Source organism: Oncorhynchus masou, chromosome 1 (assembly GCF_036934945.1).
Source record: "Oncorhynchus masou masou isolate Uvic2021 chromosome 1, UVic_Omas_1.1, whole genome shotgun sequence".
Taxonomy (NCBI): domain Eukaryota; kingdom Metazoa; phylum Chordata; class Actinopteri; order Salmoniformes; family Salmonidae; genus Oncorhynchus; species Oncorhynchus masou.
The window spans coordinates 24,823,892-24,842,668 of NC_088212.1; the positions used below are offsets into that span (position 1 = coordinate 24,823,892).

Sequence of the window (18,777 nt, forward strand, 5' to 3'; positions counted from 1 at the left end):
GTTTCACTGCATACACTCAGTCAAACATTACAGGCAGAAATACACAAACCAAGGCTGCCTCTATCATTACATCAATGCAAAATGTGTTGTTTTTTTAAAGATTGAGGGTGGACATTTGTTTCCCCTCTTTCTAGAGCAAATCATTCATAGAAGACCAAGATGCAACACGACTTCTATGCTTAGCATCAATGTGAATGTGACAGATTTAGTTATTTTGCCTCCATTAGACTGAAAATAACTCAAAGCGCCCAGCATATGGGCCTCTCCAGCTGGACGCTACTGAGTGGCGGGTGTCTGTAAACTAACAATGCCTATGCGTACCGACCGGTCAGCCTCTCACTCAAAAAAAACCTGCTCCCAAGGCCCCCTCCACCAGGAGCTGAGGCCCTGTCATCATCACAGCTCGACACAGACACAAAGCCCAGGTGTCATTTCTAAACCCACTACAGTCTGGTTAACATCTCCCCTGAAACCCCCACCTTCCTCGCTCCATCAATCTGTCCATCAGGCTGTAATATATTGCTGCTTTCAGTAAGTACCTGGCTATCAGTCTTTGCTTGTCCATCGTTCCTTCCGTCCGATTGTCTTCCTAACAGAAAAACACCATTCTTAACCTGTTGCTCTTTTCAAAAGGCTTTGTGTGAGTGTGGACATCAGACAGACATCATATACATCTCCTCCAGGGCTATCCTGTGTACAGCATTAGTGTCCCCTGGAACACCAGAACAAAATAGACCCTTACATCACACACTCCATCCACCCTCAGTCAGTCAAGCATAGCCTGTTCAAATGTTCCTATTCATACTGGATGGTGTCAAAGGGAATCCTTGTCGTCAACTCCATATAACAGAACCAAGTCAATTCAAAATCCACCCCATAAGACTAGTTTATCTGAATCATGTGAGCCAATTTACATAAACCAGCTTCAAACCAAGAGAACATTAAAATAGGCTAAACTAAATTATATGATAAATGGACAGTCCGTAAGATGCCAACATTACTACAACTTTGAGGTGAACAACAAATAGACAAATCATTTTTTTAGACCACAGTCCAAAAGTCCCTCTTCAGTCACACACAAAATCCTCTTTGCAAGAAGAAAAACAAAAGCAAAAAAAACAGACAAGAAATGAAGATGAAATAAAGTTCACAGAATATTCAAGCTTTTCTGGGTAAAATGCCCCCTTACTATCCTCCTGATATGCCACCTGGGGACAGAGACACACTGGATATTAACCCCAACAATATTTTGTTTATTTATTTAACTTGGCAAGTCAGTTTAAGAACAAATTCTTATTTACAATGACGGCCTACCCGGGCAAACCTGGACGACGCTGGGCCAATTGTGCGCCGCCCTTCTTCCCTCCCTCCAACTCACCCCAGGGATACATTTCACGCTCATAATAATCAAGTCTGTCTACTTCTGTAAACAGTCAAATATTGTGCTCTATTTTCAAAAATAATTCCCAGAAAGAATTTTTAAATTGCCATCAACTAGACGTCAACGACATCTCTATTGTTCATCCTTAACAACTTTATTTGAATAGGACTGTTACAATTGTTCTGTGGGAACAGAGCTTTTAGTTTAACCAATTCACTACCACAGTACTTCCCCCACTGTTCATTCAAACCACAGAGACCCCAACCAGTAGCTAGGTGTTTACGTCATATAGTTAAACCACATGGGTGCTAAATCTATTTAAAGCTGTAAGTTCAGCAAGTAAGTCTGCTCAAAATAAGCTGCACCTGGTGCCGACATGCAGAACAAGGACTTACTAAAGTTGACGTCATCACCCTTACAATAAAGCCCTTTTTTTTCTTCTTTTAAAATCACTGGCCATCTCCCTATCCAGTCATTCACTTCGGAATTGATATCTTACACATTATGGTGTGGTTTCCCAATAATAGTTCATACTAAAACAATAAAAATCACACATGGCTAACCAGGTATGATATAGAGTACATAGAAGAACTTCATGACCTTACTCCTGGCAGCGAGGAAAAGTTCCTCAGTATGTTGCCAGACTGGGATCTCTATTCTCTGCCTAGTACTACTAGACTACCCCCCCTTTGCTACTACATCTGTGACACTGGCCAACCCCTGTGGTACTGATCAGTCAGAGATCTTAGTCCACATCTGATTAAGTGTTTCATACTGTCAAGGGTATAGCTAGCTCGATGACATGCAGTGAAAGCTGGTACCCACTACCCACCTTCATTGTAAAGGAATTGTTTGTTAACAAACTAAAGAACAATGAGTAGAGGATATTTAAATCATAGCTAGAGGTCAGCCGCAATACACTTGCCTGTAGTGCTTTAGGCCAGGGCTACACTGACATTCGGCTATACTGGAGTGTGAAAGTGGAAATTCCACTGGAATAAATTTGTGTTGATTGTCCCTCCTGTGGGAGGCAGCAATGAGTCCGACACCGATGAACTGTAAAATGGTCTGTGGCCTGAGTTGGTCTGGGGGGAGTTAGTGGCATTAAGGGGTGGGGGTAAAGGTTATGAGATGGGTAAAATCCAATCATTTTTCAGAGGAAATCCTGACTACTTTTGAAAAAAAAAAGAAAAGACTATTATACAACTATTCTATGGGAAACATTTATTCTGCCATTTGGGGATTCTAAGCAGGGCTAAATGCCAGAGAGATCAGTTCATCGGACTTTGTTTATTGCAGCTTCTATGACCTAAATAGATTTGCAATACATTCCTGTCCTGCCTTTTCATTGAAAGCATCTTAACATAAAGTCAATGTTCAAACATAGGCCAACAGCCTTGTGTTGTGTGCATACTGTATGTGCATTTTTTGGGTAGTGGGTACGTGTAGATTCTTGCCTCTGTCCATAGCCCCCTCCTCCTAACTGTACCAAAGCCCTGCAGTCTATCTGATAGGCGGGAAGGTACATGGTGAATTCCACACATTCCACTGTCCGGCTCCGAGAGAGAAAGCAGCCAAGGAAACAGAGGAGGGTGGCAGAGGAGAGGCATGAGGTGGAGGCCAAGAATGGAAGAGAGGGATGATTTGGTTTACCCAGGAACTCTAAATATCAGTAATATGTAATCTACATGAAATTAACAAATTTTAAGATAAAAACACAGAATACAATGTTTTGTAATACAGGCTATAATTGGCAAGACAGAAACCACCAGTCAATCAGTTGCACTACGACTAGGTTCCAGATGAGAGGGGGAAAAAATAAAAACCTGGCTGTTTAGTTTAAAAACAATCGATGTACTACTCTATAATTTAGATAACAGGGCCAGATCAGAAAAGTACCACATACTTTAAATTGCAGGAGAAGAGAGATGTCAATTTTTATTACCCATGGCAGGCCCAGAGTGCCATGCTTCCCAGGTTAACAGGCAGACAGGCAAGCTAATCTTTCCCACATCTTTAACACATTGGATACAGTGATGGGCCACCAGGGTCCACGACTCACCTGTTTATAGCTGGGGGCAGAACTGGCCACAGCCCCACGTAGAAAGTAACACTATCTGGCCTTCCCAACATTATATTTATATCAATCAGGAGAGACAGGGGCCAGAGAGGGGTGGAGAGAAATACCACAGAGGAGAATAGCAGATTTGGAAGGGGGAGAGGGAGTATACAGCACAGAGAGAGAAGGGTGAACAGGGAGTGTAAAGACATACTGAAGGGAGTACAGACACAGTGAGAGAGAGGGAGTGGTGTGGTGTCTCAGAGAAAGACAGAAAGATCTTGAAGCAAGATGGGGTCAACGGCTTCAAAATAATCCCCACCAAAAATACCCGCCCAAGCAGCCCCATATCCGAAAGATGACACTCCCCTGAAGAGAGTGCTGGACCAAAATAAAAGCACTTCCCCACAGGCCAGTAAATCAGATGACAGGGGAAAGTCTAAAATACCATTTTGACACACAGTCATGCTGAGACATAGAGAACAAACTCGCACCAATAGATTAGTGAGAGAGCCAGCGGCTACCATGAGTTTGTGTGTGTTGGAGGGGGTGTGAAAACCTCAAGGATAGACGGTCTTGTTTCTCTTCCCCAAGTTCAGCTTGTGCAACAACACTGAATCAAACCAACCAACCTCCAAAAACAGCCAGCCATCTTCCATGCTCTGTGGCCCTGTGGAATCCCCCACACTGAGCTCTTTGAACAACATGCCCTGGGGAGTCCCAGCCTGAGTAATGTGGGAAGAATCCAGCAGGAACTCAGATTCCTGCTCCATTACACTGACCCATCAGGAAAATAATTAGCACTGTTCTCAGAGCCAAGAAACAAGGCCAGAGAGAGAGGGGAAAGTGACAGAGAGTGAGAGAGAGGGAAAAAGTTGAGGAAATAAAGGCAAAAGAGGTGGGAGTGTGTGTGTGTGTGGGGGGGGGGCATGGTAGGAAAGAGGGCTTGACTAACTTTTATTGGTCAAAAGGGTCCATAACAGCAGTGGCAGAGCATTCATTTCCTGGCCCTGAACGCAGATTCTGCTCATTGTTTTCTCTTATGTTTCCTCAGGATGTGAGGCAGGGTTCATTGCCTAAGCAATGAGGTCAGTCATGCAGATCCCCCTCCCCCAGACTCAGAACAGGATGGGTGTGGAAGGAGCACAGAAAGAGCTGGACTGGACTGATTTACAGATAGGACCCTCACATTAATTCAGAAGGCAGGCCCACACAAACATACAGTAGTGGTAGGCATACAGGGAGAAACCCTACAGGTCCCTGGGGGTGATGACTAGTCTGGTAACACTGGCCCACTGCTGACTTACTGAAATACAGAAACTTACCAACTGCCAAAGTTGTAAGGACAGCTATGTTGTCTAAGTTACAGAGAGTGGTTGGAAACTATCGTAAACATTTAGGATCACTAGTGTTGGGCAGATTTTCATTCAATTTCTGTACCATACCGGGGTATATGGTATTACCAAATGTGTGCACAAGGGGCGCTATAAATAATGTTTTTTGGGGGTTGCACAAAACAATTTAGGCACCAGGGATGTTGATCCAGGAGAGGATTGAATGTTTCGGTTGTAACCAAGAAGCTTGATATCTAGCCACTTAGCTAGGAAACCTAATGCATAGCTGGAGCCCTGAGCTAGATATAATTTGACACATCTTAGATTTCTTATAGCTATACTTAACTTATAAGCAGTGGCATAGCACCCCCGTGGCACCCCTGCAGCCACCCCCAAAAAACAAAACAATTTTTTTTTTTTTTTTTGGGGGGGGGGGTGGCTGCAGGGGTGCCACGGGGGTGCTATGCCACTGCTTATAAGTATAGCTATTAGGCTTGGGCGATACCTCGGTATACGGTTTAAAATATATAAACCGTATACCGAGGTATCGCCCAAGCCTAATAGACATATTAAACCGTATACCGAGGTATCGCCCAAGCCTAAGGACCACACCATTTAACGTGCACCCAGTCCTCTCTTGAACAAGGGAATATGGCAATGTTTCTACAAGGTAATCAACGAATACAGTCCACATCTCCTCAAGAGGATACAGGAACCTGAACAGCTTCTACCCAAAAGCTAAATCGTTAACCAAATGGCGACATGGACTATCTGCCGGGACCCTTTTTGGACTAACTTTGACTCATCACATATGCTGATGCTACTTTTTATCCTCTATCACTTTAATCCTAGTTATATGTACATATTTACCTCAATCACCTCATACCCCTGCACATCGACTCAGTACTGGTATCCCTTGTATATAGCCAGGTTATTGTTACTCATTGTCCATCTATTATTAAGCGTTTTACTTTTCTATTATTTATCTTTCTGTAATGGCTGTTGTTGGTGGAAGAAGGTGAGGACCAAGGTGCAGCGTGGTATGTGTCCATATTTATTAAAATGAACACGGAAATAACAAAAATACCAATGAGAAACCGAAAACAGTTCTGGCTGGTGCAGACAACAGAAAACAATCACCCATGAAACACAATAGAAAACAGGCTCCCTAAATATGGTTCTCAATCAGGGACAACGATTGACAGCTGCCTCTGATTGAGAACCATACCAGGCCAAACACAGACATAGCAAATCATAGAAAAACTAACACATGCCCTGACCATACTAAAACAAAGACATAACAAAAGAAACAAGGTCGGAACGTGACACTTTCATTCTGCATTGTTAAGGGCCCGTAAGTAAGCATTTCACTGTTAGTCCACAACCGGTTGTTCACGAAGCATGTAAAAAAATAAGTGATTACTGTTCAACAGACTGCAATGTTGCCTCTCCTATAATGTTGTCCTCTCAACCAGCTGCCCACCTACACACCACTCTTATCTTAATGACTGGTCATGACATAAACGAAGGCTGCTTCAGACCACAGGGACAGCCCATCTGTGTGTTTCCCAAGCCTGGAGAGTCAATCATACAGGCTCCTGAGGAATTCACACAGAGAGGAGAGTGGGGACACGCCACACTAACACGCCAGTAAGACAGGCCATCTGACACTGACTGTCACATGTGGGTAAATACTCACATCTGGGAGAAAGCTCAGCTGCACTGTGGCGACATCAGTAATGGTTCTGGGCTTTGGGCTGGACCTGGCTACCACCTGATCGGAGCTGCGTGAGACATGTTTGAGTCTCTGGAACGTTCACATGCCTTGTCTAACCTAGGGTTGCTCACACGGTACAACAGAATCCCCCCTGTTTTTTGGGAGGGTAGGAAATGGGGACATCTGGTACACTGGGCCAAGTAGAAAGAGGACAGGATGATTGGGTTACGCAGCTATACGTCATCAGAGGAATCCCTGCAGAGACCAGGGAATAGGCTTTTACTAGGACACAGTAGGACTGACTGAAGGTACCGGTTTGTGAAGAGCCCTTTCTTTACAGGGCCAGTGTGGAACAGTGGTGGGAGTTGGTGAGCCGTAACCCAGTAAGTATTTGGCCTTGATGTTAAGACATTCCACAGCAACCTCTCCCCTCCCTCAGGCCTGGCTTCCCCCGACTTAAGTGAGACAGCAGGCTCCCTCTCAGTTAACAATCAGTCCTTTCACTGGCTCAGAGCAGCTTTACCATCTAATGAGCCATGGAGGTATTCTCAGATCAGGCCAAGCACAAAAGATGTCTCCTCATGTCTCTTCCTAAAAAAAAACATCTCACTGACATGCTATTTTGGGTCATTCATGCTTTACAACAGTGCCCATCAGCCAGCATGATCAGCCAGATGCTTGGTCCCTAAAATGCACTGACACATGTAACCATGGAATATGATCTGTGTGTACAAGTATGAACGGTGCAGGTTTGCATACTGTAGGATCTGCTATTTGAGGTATGCCGGGTTCCAGGCGTTTGTATAAATATCTCTAGTACATATCTGTATCTGAGAAAGTCCTCTAGTCGTTTGAAGACCCATATTGCTGCAGGTCTGTAGGATACTCTAATGTCTGAGTATATACTCTAAACATGACTACCCAGCTAACAAACATTCACAGAACTTTAGAGAACGTTCCCTTAAGTCTCAATAGGTCATTAACTAACGTTATCATAGGAATGTTCCCGTGATGTCCTAGGAATGTTTCCAAGAGACCATCACCTTAAATGTTAAATAGAACGTCATTACCTTGTTCTCAGAACTTAAGATGTTAACTGTTCTAGACATGTTTCATGGGAGCGTTGAAAGAATATTAATGTCTCCAGTTCTGAAGGTTAGGAGAATATTCCATCAACATCCCACCCAACACACACAGAACATAGTTGCCATGTTATCAGAAAATAAACTATTAAGATTCTAAACAAGTTAAGTGGAAACGTGGCAAGAACATTTGTGCCAAATGTGTCATTACTCATCTTGTTACTGTTGCCCAGCCAATCAAGGCCCTGATTGGTGAACCACTGATCCACTCACAGAGCCCTGTCTGTTGGCAAGATTAGGGACACTCACACACAGTGCTTTTAACATAATGTTCTCAGCTTCCATATTTGCCGCACATGATTTAATTGTGCATGTTCATTTATACATTAAGTATTATTCAGCATATCCTCACTCGGGAGTTGAACTCACAACCTCTTGGTTTACGATACGGTAATCTTCCTGCTACATATCAGCTCATCAGCTCTTCTCTCATCATTGATTTGATTTAAATTATTTCAGCAATTTAAGAGGTTTCAGTTTAGGGGTCTAATGTTGTTGGGGCATTTGACCCCGTTTTAATCTTACTCCTGAATCAGTATGATAAACTATTTTGTCATTTTTCCACATTAAAATGTCAAGAAGATGGAAAGTTGCACAGCGAAATAGAATGAATAAATACTGATAATTTATGAGGTAGTGGAAAGGTGGTCAATTTGTGCTCAAGGTGTAATCCTACAGATTCCCAGCTTTCAACGAGAAACTGATTTTAATTAGATACTTTGGTCATGTATTGTACGTAGACACCTGCTTGTCAAACATCTCATTACAAAATCATGGGCATTAATATGGAGTGGTCCCCCTTTGCTGCTTTTAACAGCCTCCACTCTTCTGGGAAGGCTTTTCACGAGACGTTGGAACATTGTTCTGGGGACTTGCTTCCATTCAGTCACAAGAGCGTTAGTGAGGTCGGGCACCAATGTTGGGCGATTAGGCCTGGCTCGCAGTCGGCGTTCTAATTCATCCCAAAGGAGTTTGATGGGGTTGAGGTCAGGGCTCTGTGCAGTCCAGTCAAGTTCTTCTACGCCAATCTAGTCAAATCATTTTTGAATGGACCTCACTTTGTGCACCGGGGCATTGTCATGCTAAAACAGGAAAGGGCCTTCCCCAAACTGTTGCCACAATGTTGGAAGCACAGAATCGTCTAGAAGGTCAATGTGTTAAGGATTTCCCTTCACTGGCACTAAGGGGCCTAGCCCAAACCATGAAAACAGCCCCAGACCATTATTCCTCTTCCACCAAGCTTGTGTGCCCTACCACTTCGCAGCTGAGCCATTGTTACTCCTAGACACTTCCACTTCACAATACAGCACTTACAGTTGACCAGGGCAACTCTAGCAGGGCAGAAATTTGACAAACTGACTTGTTGGAAAGGTGGCCACCTATGACTGTGCCACGTTGAAGAAGTTACTGAGTCATTAAGGCCATTCTACTGCCAATGTTGGTCTATGGAGATTGCATGGCAGTGTGCTCAATTGTATACACCTGTCAGCAACGGGTGTGGCTGAAATAGCCAAATCCACTAATTAAGGGGTGTCAACACACGTTTGTATATAAAGTGTAAGATAGGGGTGTTGTCAAATAATGACATGAACATATTTGATAAGAATGTGAAGGTAGTGGGACTCCCCTTGCGGATCTCAAACCCAGGCCACCAGCACTTATGATGAATGCCATAACCACTGGGATATCCTTGGGACATGTGCTTGCTTAAAAGGCTTAAAGAAATCAGATCAAATTTAGAAAAATAACAAACAGAGCATCACTTAATGCACCCGACATTATATTGTGTAGTCGAACCATTGCAGACTCTAGTGCAGGAGACGCAATGCTTTTTGATGAAAATCAAAAAGCAGCCGTGCTTCGGGCTGCAGCACACAGACACACCAATTATTTTCTGTCCTCAGATACAGAGAGCTGTGATACCCGGTGTGCAGATGAAGAGGTCCCATAGAATAAGGGTACATCCTCGTATACCATGGATGTGTAACAAGGTTAGCAAAATGTTAACTAAAATAAAGTTTAAAAGTCACACAATGTATGAACCTATTACAACTGGAGCAGGCCAACCCTGCTGGGTGTGCAGGTTTATGTTCCAGCCCAGCACTAACACACCTGATTCACTGTTTGAACAAAATTGGTTAATAATCAAGTGCGCTATTGCTAACTGAACAGAAGTCTGCTCGCCAAGTAGATCAAATCAAAGTTGTTCACTTGTGCCGAATACAACAGACCTTACAGTGAAATGCTTACTTACAGGCTCAAACCAATAGTGCAAAAAAGGAATTAGGTGAACAATAGGTAGGTAAAGAAATAAAACAGTAAAAAGACAGGTTATATACAGTAGTGAGGCTATAAAAGTAGCAAGGCTGCATACAGACATGGTTAGTCAGGCTGATTGAGGTAGTATGTACATGTAGATATGGTTAAAGAGACTATGCATATATGATGAACAGAGAGTAGCAGTAGCGTAAAGAGGGGTTGGCGGGTGGCGGGACACAATGCAGATAGCCCGTCTAGCCAATGTGCAGGAACATTTGAGGTAGTATATATATACAGTTGAAGTCGGAAGTTTACATACACTTAGGTTGGAGTAATTTAAAACTCGTTTTTCAACCACTCCACAAATTTCTTGTTAACAAACTATAGTTTTCGCAAGTTGTTTCGGACATTACTTTGTGCGTGACAAGTAATTTTTCCAACAATTGTTTACAGACAGATTGTTTCACGGTATCACAATTCCAGTGGGTCAGACATTTACATACACTAAGTTGACCGTGCCTTCAAACAGCTTGGAAAATGCCAGAAAATGATGTCATGGCTTTAGAAGCTTCTGATAGGATAATTGACATAATTTGAGTCAATTGGAGGTGTACCTGTAAGGCCTACCTTCAAACTCTGTGCCTCTTTGCTTGACATCATGGGAAAATCAAAAGAAATCAGCCAAGACCACAGAAATACATTTGTAGACCTCCACAAGTCTGGTTCATCCTTGGGAGCAATTTCAAAACGCCTGAAGGTACCATGTTCATCTGTACAAACAATAGTATGCAAGTATAAACACCATGGAACCACACAGCCATCATACCGCTCAGGAAGGAGACGCTTTCTGTCTCCTAGTGATGAACGTACTTTGGTGCGAAAAGTGCAAATCAATCCCAGAACAGCAGCAAAGGACCTAGAGGAAACAGGTACAAAAGTATCTATATCCACAGTAAAATGAGTCCTATGTCGACAAAACCTGAAAGGCCGCTCGGCAAAGAAGACACTGCTCCAAAACCTCCATAAAAAAAGCCAGACTACAGTTTGCAACTACACATGGGGACAAAGATCGTACTTTTTGGAGAAATGTCCTCTGGTCTGATAAAACAAATATAGATCCGTTTGGCCATAATGACCTTTGTTATGTTTGGAGGAAAAAGGGGGAGGCTTGCAAGCAGAAGAACACCATCCCTACTGTGAAGCACGGGGGTGGCAGCAATGACACCACAGCATTCTGCAGCGATACACCAACCCAATCTGATCATACAACTGTGTGATCACGCACTATGGAGTAACTTCTTTGAAGTTAAGTGTTGAAACTTGTTAACTATTATTCAAGACAAACTAGTATCATACATGTACAAATCAGTACACCCACACATTTTACTTGACATTTATTTACATAGGCAAGTCAGTTAAATCTTATTTTCAATGACACCTGGAGGTGTGTTGGGTCATTGTCCTGTTGAAAAACAAATTATAGTCCCACAAAGCACAAACCAGATTGGGTTGGTGTATCGCTGCAGAATGCTGTGGTAGCCATGCTCGTTAAGTATGCCTTGAATTCTATATAAAAACACTGAGTGTCACCAGCAAAGCACCGCCACACCTCCATACTTCATGGCGGGAACCACACATGCAGAGATCATCCGTTCACCTACTCTGCATCTCATAAAGACATGGCAGTTGGAACCAAACATCTCAAATTTGGAGTCATCAGACCAAAGGACAGATTTCCACCGGTCTAATGTCCATCGCTTGTGTTTTTTGGCCCAAGCAAGTCTCTTCTTCCTATAGGTTTTATTTACTAGTCGTTTCTTTGCAGCAATTTGACAATGAAGGTCTGATTCACGCAGTCTCCTCTGAACAATATATGTTGAGATGTCTGTTGAACTCTGAAGCATTTTTTTGGGCTGCAATTTGAGGCTGGTAATTAATTAACTTATCCTCTGCAGCAGAGGTAACGCTGGGTCTTCCTTTCCTGTGGCGGTCCTCATGGGAGCCAGTTTCATCATAGCACTTGGTGACTGTGACTGCACTTGAAGAAACGTTCAAAGGTCTTGAAATGTTCTGGATTGACTGATCTTCATGCCTTAAAGTAATGGACAGTTGTTTCGCTTTGCTTATTTGAGCTGTTCTTGCCATAATAGGGACTTGGTCTTTTACCAAATAGGGATGTCTTCTGTATACCATCCCTACCTTGTCACAACACAACTGATTGTCTCAAACGCATAAAGGAAAGAAATTCCACAAATTAACTTTTAACAAGGCACACCTGTTAATTGAAATGCACTCCAGGTGGCTACCTCATGAAGCTGGTGGAAAGAATGCCAAAAGCGTGCAAAGCTGTCCAAGGCAAAGGGTGGCTACTTTGAAGAATCTCAAATAAACAAATCAAAATATAACACTTTTTTGGTTACTACATGATTCCATGTGTTATTTCATAGTTTATGTATTCACTATTATTCTACAATGTAGAAAATAGTAAAAAATAAAGAAAAACCCTTGAATGAGTAGGCATGTCCAAACTTTTGACTGGACTTTTGACTGGTACTGTAGCTTAAGGGGGCACCTTTGACACGACGACAAGGTGAAGGTGCTCTTTACTCAAATGACACAACAGAATCATAGATGGTCCACAGCATACAGTGCATTCACTAAGTATTCAGACCTTCTCCACATTGTTACGTTACAGCCTTATTCTAAAATCGATTACATTTTTTTTTCATCCTCAATCTACACACAATACCCCATAATGACAAAACAAAAACAGTTTACAACTTAAATACATTTACATAAGTATTCAAAACCTTTGCTATGAGACTCGAAATTGATCTCAGGTACATCCTGTTATCCATTGATACCTGGAGTTCATTTGTGGTAAATTCAATTGATTGGACATGTTTTGGAAAGGCACACACCTGTTTATATATTAGGTCCCACAGTTGACAGTGCATGTCAGAGCAAAAAACCAAGCCATGAGGTCAAATAATTGTCTGTAGCTCTCCAAGACAGGATTGTGTCGAGGCACAGATCTGGGGAAGGGTACCAAAAATCCTCTGCCGCATTAAAGTCCCCAAGAACACATTGGCCTTATTCAATCTTAAATGGAATAAGTTTGGAACCACCAAGACTCTTCCTAGAGCTGGCCACACAACCAAACTGAGCAATCAGGGGAGAAGGGCCTTGGTCAGGGAGGTGATCAAGAAACCGATGGCCACTCCTCAGTAAAAGGCACATGACAGCCCGCTACAAGTTTGAGACTCCTTTGGGGGCCTTTTGGCAGACCATGAGAAACAAGACTCTCTGGTCTGATGAAACCAAGATTGAACTTTTTGTCCTGAATGCCAAGTGTCACATCTGGAAGAAACCTGGCACTATCCCTATGGTGAAGCATGGTGGTGGCAGCATTATGCTGTGAGGAAGTTTTTCAGCGGCAGGGACTGGAAGACAAGTTAGCATCCAGGGAAAGATGAATGGAGCAAAGTACAGAGAGATCCTTGATGAAAACCTGCTCCAGAGTGCTCAGGACCTCAGACTGGGGTGAAGGTTCACCTTCCAACAGGACAATGACCCTAAGCAAACAGCCAACACAACGCAGGAGTGGCTTTGGGACAAGTCTCCGAATGTCCTTGAGTGGCCCAGCCAGAGCCAGGACTTGAACCAGCTCGAACATCTCTGGAGACCCAAAAATAGCTGTGCACCCACACTCCCCATCCAACATGAGCTTGAGAGGATCTTCAGAGAAGAATGGGGAAAACTCCAAATACAGGTGTGTCAAGCTTGAAGTGTCATACCCAAAAAGATTGGGGCAGCAGGTAGCCTAGTGGTTAGACCGTTGGACTAGTAACCAAAAGGTTGTAAGTTCAAATCCCGAGCTGACAAGGTAAAAATCTGTTGTTCTGCCCCTGAACAAGGCAGTTAACCCACTGTTCCTAGGCAGTCATAGAAAATAAGAATTTGTTCTTAACTGACTTGCCTAGTTAAATAAAGGTCAAATGAAAGAGTTGAGGCTGTAATTGCTGCTTAATTTGAGGCTGTTGAGGCTGTAATTGCTGCTTCATTTTTTAAATAAATTTGCAAAAATGTCTAAACCTGTTTTTGCTTTGTCATTATGGGGTATTGTGTGTAGATTGATGAGGGGGGGGACAATTTAATACATTTTCGAATAATGTTTAACGTAACAAAATGTGTAAAAAGTCAAGTGGTCTGAATACTTTCCGAATGCACTGTATCTTGTATTACTGAAGGATGCCTTCTTTCATATCTGGAAAAGGACAAGATGGAAAAGGCCTGCTGCTGCAGTTTCTACTTTGTCCTTTTCCAGATCATCTTCACAGTGGGAATCCAGTCGACATGGGTGTCTTGACAGAGATCAGCTGGTGAACCTACTGTAGTACATAAACAAATGAAAAGCATACCTGATGTTAGAATAGCACTTCTTTAGGTCACCTATACCAACCTTAATTGTATTGTTGAACTAATTTTGGTGTTTAAGTCACAAAGATGAAATATATTGGGCTGGAACAACCAATAATCAACACAGCATCCTCTCCCATTGAGACCTTTGTCCTATGCTGTAATGTCCATACATTTTATCTCCTCTTATCAATAAAGTTCAACAAATCATCAAATCAAATTGTTACATGCCCGAATACAACAGGTGTAAACAATGCAGTTCAATAAATAAAGTTGAGAAAATATTTACTAAATACACAAAAAAAGTTAAAAAAATATAATTTGATCAATTGTTCAGCAGTCTTGGGGGTAGAAGCTGTTAAGGAGCCTTTTTGGTCCTAGACTTGGCGCTCCAGTACAGCTTGCCGTGCAGTAGCAGAGAGAACTGTCTATGACTTGGGTGATTGGAGTCGGACAAATTTTTGGGCCTTCCTCTGACACCACCTATTATATAGGTCCTGGATGTCAGGAAGCTTTGCCCCAGTGATGTACTGGTCCGTATGCACTACCCTCTGTAGTGCCTTACGGTCTGATGTCGAGCAATTGGCATACCAGGCCGTGATGCAACCAGTCAGGATGCTCTCGATGGTGCAGCTGTAGAAATTTGAGGATCTGAGGACCCATGCCAAATATTTTTAGTCTCCCTAGGGGGAAAAGGTGTTGTCATGCCCTCTTCACACCTGTCTTGGTGTGTTTGGACCATTATAGTTCGTTGGTGATCTGGACACCAAGGAACTAGAAATAAGCATTTTCTGGTTTGCATATGGCTTTATACAGCTCGTTGAGTGCAGTCTTTGTGCCATCATCGATTTGTGGTGGTGTTTAGACAGCTACGAATAATATAAATGGGAACCATCTTAGTAGATTGTGTGGTCTACAGCATATCATGAGGTATTCTACCTCAGGCGAGCAATACCTCAAGACTTTAATATTAGACATTGCGCACCAGCAGTTATTGACAAATAGACACACACCCCCACCCCTCGTACTATTGTAAAGTGGCTGTTCCACTGATGTCAGAAGGTGAATTCACCAATTTGTAAGTCGCTCTGGATAAGAGCGTCTGCTAAATGACTTAAATGTAAATGTATTATCAGACGTAGCTGCCTTGTCCTGCCGATTCATGGAGAAGCCAGCTCTATATAGTCTGTGTCGTTATTCAGCTATGTCTAGGTGAAACATAAGATATTACAGTTTTTAATGTCCAGTTGGTAGGATAGTCTTAAATTGTAGATCGTCCAGTTTGTTTTCCAATGATTGCACGTTGGCCAATAATACGGAGGGTAGTGGTCGTTTACCTACTCGTCGGCAAATTCTTACAAGGCACTCTGCCCTCCCCCCCCTTTTCTTCACGTTGATGATGGGGATTTGGGCCATGTCTTGACAAAGCAGTATATTCTTTGCATCGGACTCATTAAATAATTTTTGTCCAGTTCAAGGTGAGTAATAGCTGTTCTAATGTCCAGCAGCTCTTTTCAGTCATAAGAGACATATGTACAAAACGAGTTACAAACAATGTGAAAAAACAAACAAAATAGCAGTTGGTTATTATCAAATGAATATAGTAACCACACATTTTTGGGATAATGTCCTCCAGGCTATATGGACATCATATTGTACAATTTGAGTCTTTCCTTTTCATGGTCATGGCTAGAAAGGATCCAACTTTTTTCAAATTAACATCATATTCTAGATTACATGGTTGCATTCAAGACAAGGTATTTTTTTATTGATTGTTGTCAGTAGAGTAGGCCTAGGCTACCATCGTATTATAAAAGATTTGGCTAATGTCTCCAGTCAAAGTGTAGTACAGCTGCTTCAAATGCCATATTTTTCCCAATACAAGTAAAGAAACGTCTGATATAGCCTATAAGCCTGTGCCACTATGCACGTATTAAAAGTCTAAATTATCAATATCCAATCTACTCTAAACATTAGGAATACTAGTCTTATGTTAGTCTGTAAATGCTAATAATAGAGGCATGTAGTTATTTGTTATAAAATGTGCCTTTTTATGGTGAAAAAAATGCTTCCACAAAACTTGACTCACTCGACACATGCCAATAGCTTAACTACAAGCCATCTCGCTCGCAAATATTGGGCTCAGGTCTTGATGGGCAAAAAGGATTTTTTCTTTTCTAACAGTTCTTGAGTCATCTCATAGCTGCCATCAATGGTGTTTCATGATTGTACACATGTTTTTTTCCCCGTTGTCTTTCCTGCCTTGTTAGAGCAGCTAAACAATCCACATACAATCACCAGGGTGATGAATCTATTAGTTTTAGGCACTGTTATCATGCAGTTTGGGGATGCAACTTGGCTGTTGTCGGAATAATTAATGCAATGGTCTTCCAACATGGCCAGCAGGAGGCGTCGTATGTCAACTGCAAACCCGATATTGGCTCAAATCTAGGTTGTACCTTTAGATTTAGAGAAAACTAAGGAAGAATTTCACTTCTTAAACCCCTGGCGTAGTCTGCTTGGTCTGTTTCGCAAATGTTCCCGGAAGTCTGGCTATGTTTCACCTCTGGGTTTAGAAACTCTGGCCTAGACACCTCACTTTTTTTCCATTCAATTTTTTTTATGGCCACCCATTGCAAGTCAAAATGTGATTGGTTCATTCCACTGTCACTCCAAAATTCTGCACTAATAGCTGAACGGCATAGGCCTTCTGTCCAGCTTCTGAAGGCCTAGCCAATGGCTGGCTGAGATAGCTAGACTTTTCTACCCAGACACCACCAAAAGAAAATCCAGATTGAAGAGAAAAACCTATCCAGTTTTAACCCTTCCCTTTCCAACACAACCCAAAGCGATGAAATCAGGAGATTATTAAAAATGATTGAAAATATGAAAAAGAAATTAAAACAATTAAAAATATATATACAGTACCAGTCAAAAGTTGATACACCTACTCATTCAGTTTTTTTTTCTTTATTTGGACTATTTTCTACACTGTAGAATAGCGAAAACATCAAAACTATGAAATAACATATATAGAATAAAGTAGTAACCAAAAAAAGTCTTAAAGAAATCAAAATATATTTCAGATTTGAGTTTCTTCAAAAAAGCCACCCTTTGCCTTGATGAGAACTTGGCCAAGCCCATCAAGGATCTGATTGGTGAACCACTGATCCATTCACAGCTCTATTTTTGTTGGTAAAGTTTGGGGGACACATGCACAATGCTTTTAACGGTGCTTTCAACTTACATATTTGACATACATGATTACAGTGTACATGTTCATTTATATTGTTCTTCTTGCTACTGCACTTGGAGAAACGTTCAAAGTTCTTGACTGACCTTCATGTCTTAAAGTAATGATGGACTGTCATTTCTCTTTCCCTATTTGAGCTGTTATTGCCATAATATTGATCTGGTCTTTTACCAAGTAGGGCTATCTTCTGTATACCACCCCTATCTTGTCACAACACATTGATTGGCTCAAATGCATTCAGAGCGAAAGAAATTCCACAAATTAACATTTAACAATGAGAACATTGTAACCACATTCTAGAGAAGTTCTATTTGACATTAAGGGAATTTTCACTTAACACCAAAATATGCTGAAGGAGGTGCTCAGAAGGTTTTTGCTAACATAAATAAAATTAATTTAATTAACGGAAAATTGGACACAGAGGAATCTTACAAAAATGATCTCCCTAGAATGGTAGGGGGTAGCCTTGGACAGGGGCTGGACATGAGACCCAGCCTTGGGCAGTTTCAGCCTTGGGCAGTTTCAGCCTTGGGCAGTTTCAGCCTTGGGCAGTTTCAGCCTTGGGCAGTTTCAGCCTTGGGCAGTTTCAGCCTTGGGCAGTTTCAGCCTTGGGCAGTTTCAGCCTTGGGCAGTTTCAGCCTTGGACAGTTTCAGCCTTGGACAGTTTCAGCCTTGGACATGAGACCCATATATAAAACAGAAGACACTCGGGCCTGCTATCAGCACAGAACTACCACTAGAAATAAAGTCAGAGACAACCAAATACAAGTAGGGATCCAACCACTATATAATAATAAATATTTAGTTTCACTCATATGCCATGAATGTTGCCATTAAAAGTTAGTAAATCTAATTTGAGCAGGGTGCCTGTGGAAAAGGCACAACCATATTTGCCATACAATAAGTGACATTGGGCTTGATTAAAATTCAAGCGGCAGACATACACTATTTAAGACATTTCACATGTTTTTCTTATATTGAGATTGGGTCGCCATATGGAACGTTTGGATAACACTGAACATAAAAGGCTATAACGTTACAAACTTGCTCCGTGTTACTTTGGCCAACTTCAAGCATCTGTACCAACTGCAATAGGACCGAGTTGTTGTAGTAAAAAAAAGAATAATAATAATAAAATACGCCCATAACTCTTACGCCTACGATGGTAAAGTCAATCAATATGGGTGGATTCTCGTTTTTATACAAACAATGT

At 42.0% G+C, this 18,777-nt stretch overlaps 1 protein-coding gene across 1 annotated transcript in view; it reads right to left on the reverse strand.

Moving 5' to 3' along the window:
- The window catches only part of LOC135539999 (paxillin-like), a 31,305-nt gene that overhangs the window by 12,062 nt on the left and 466 nt on the right, over window positions 1-18,777 (reverse strand). The window lies entirely within an intron of this gene.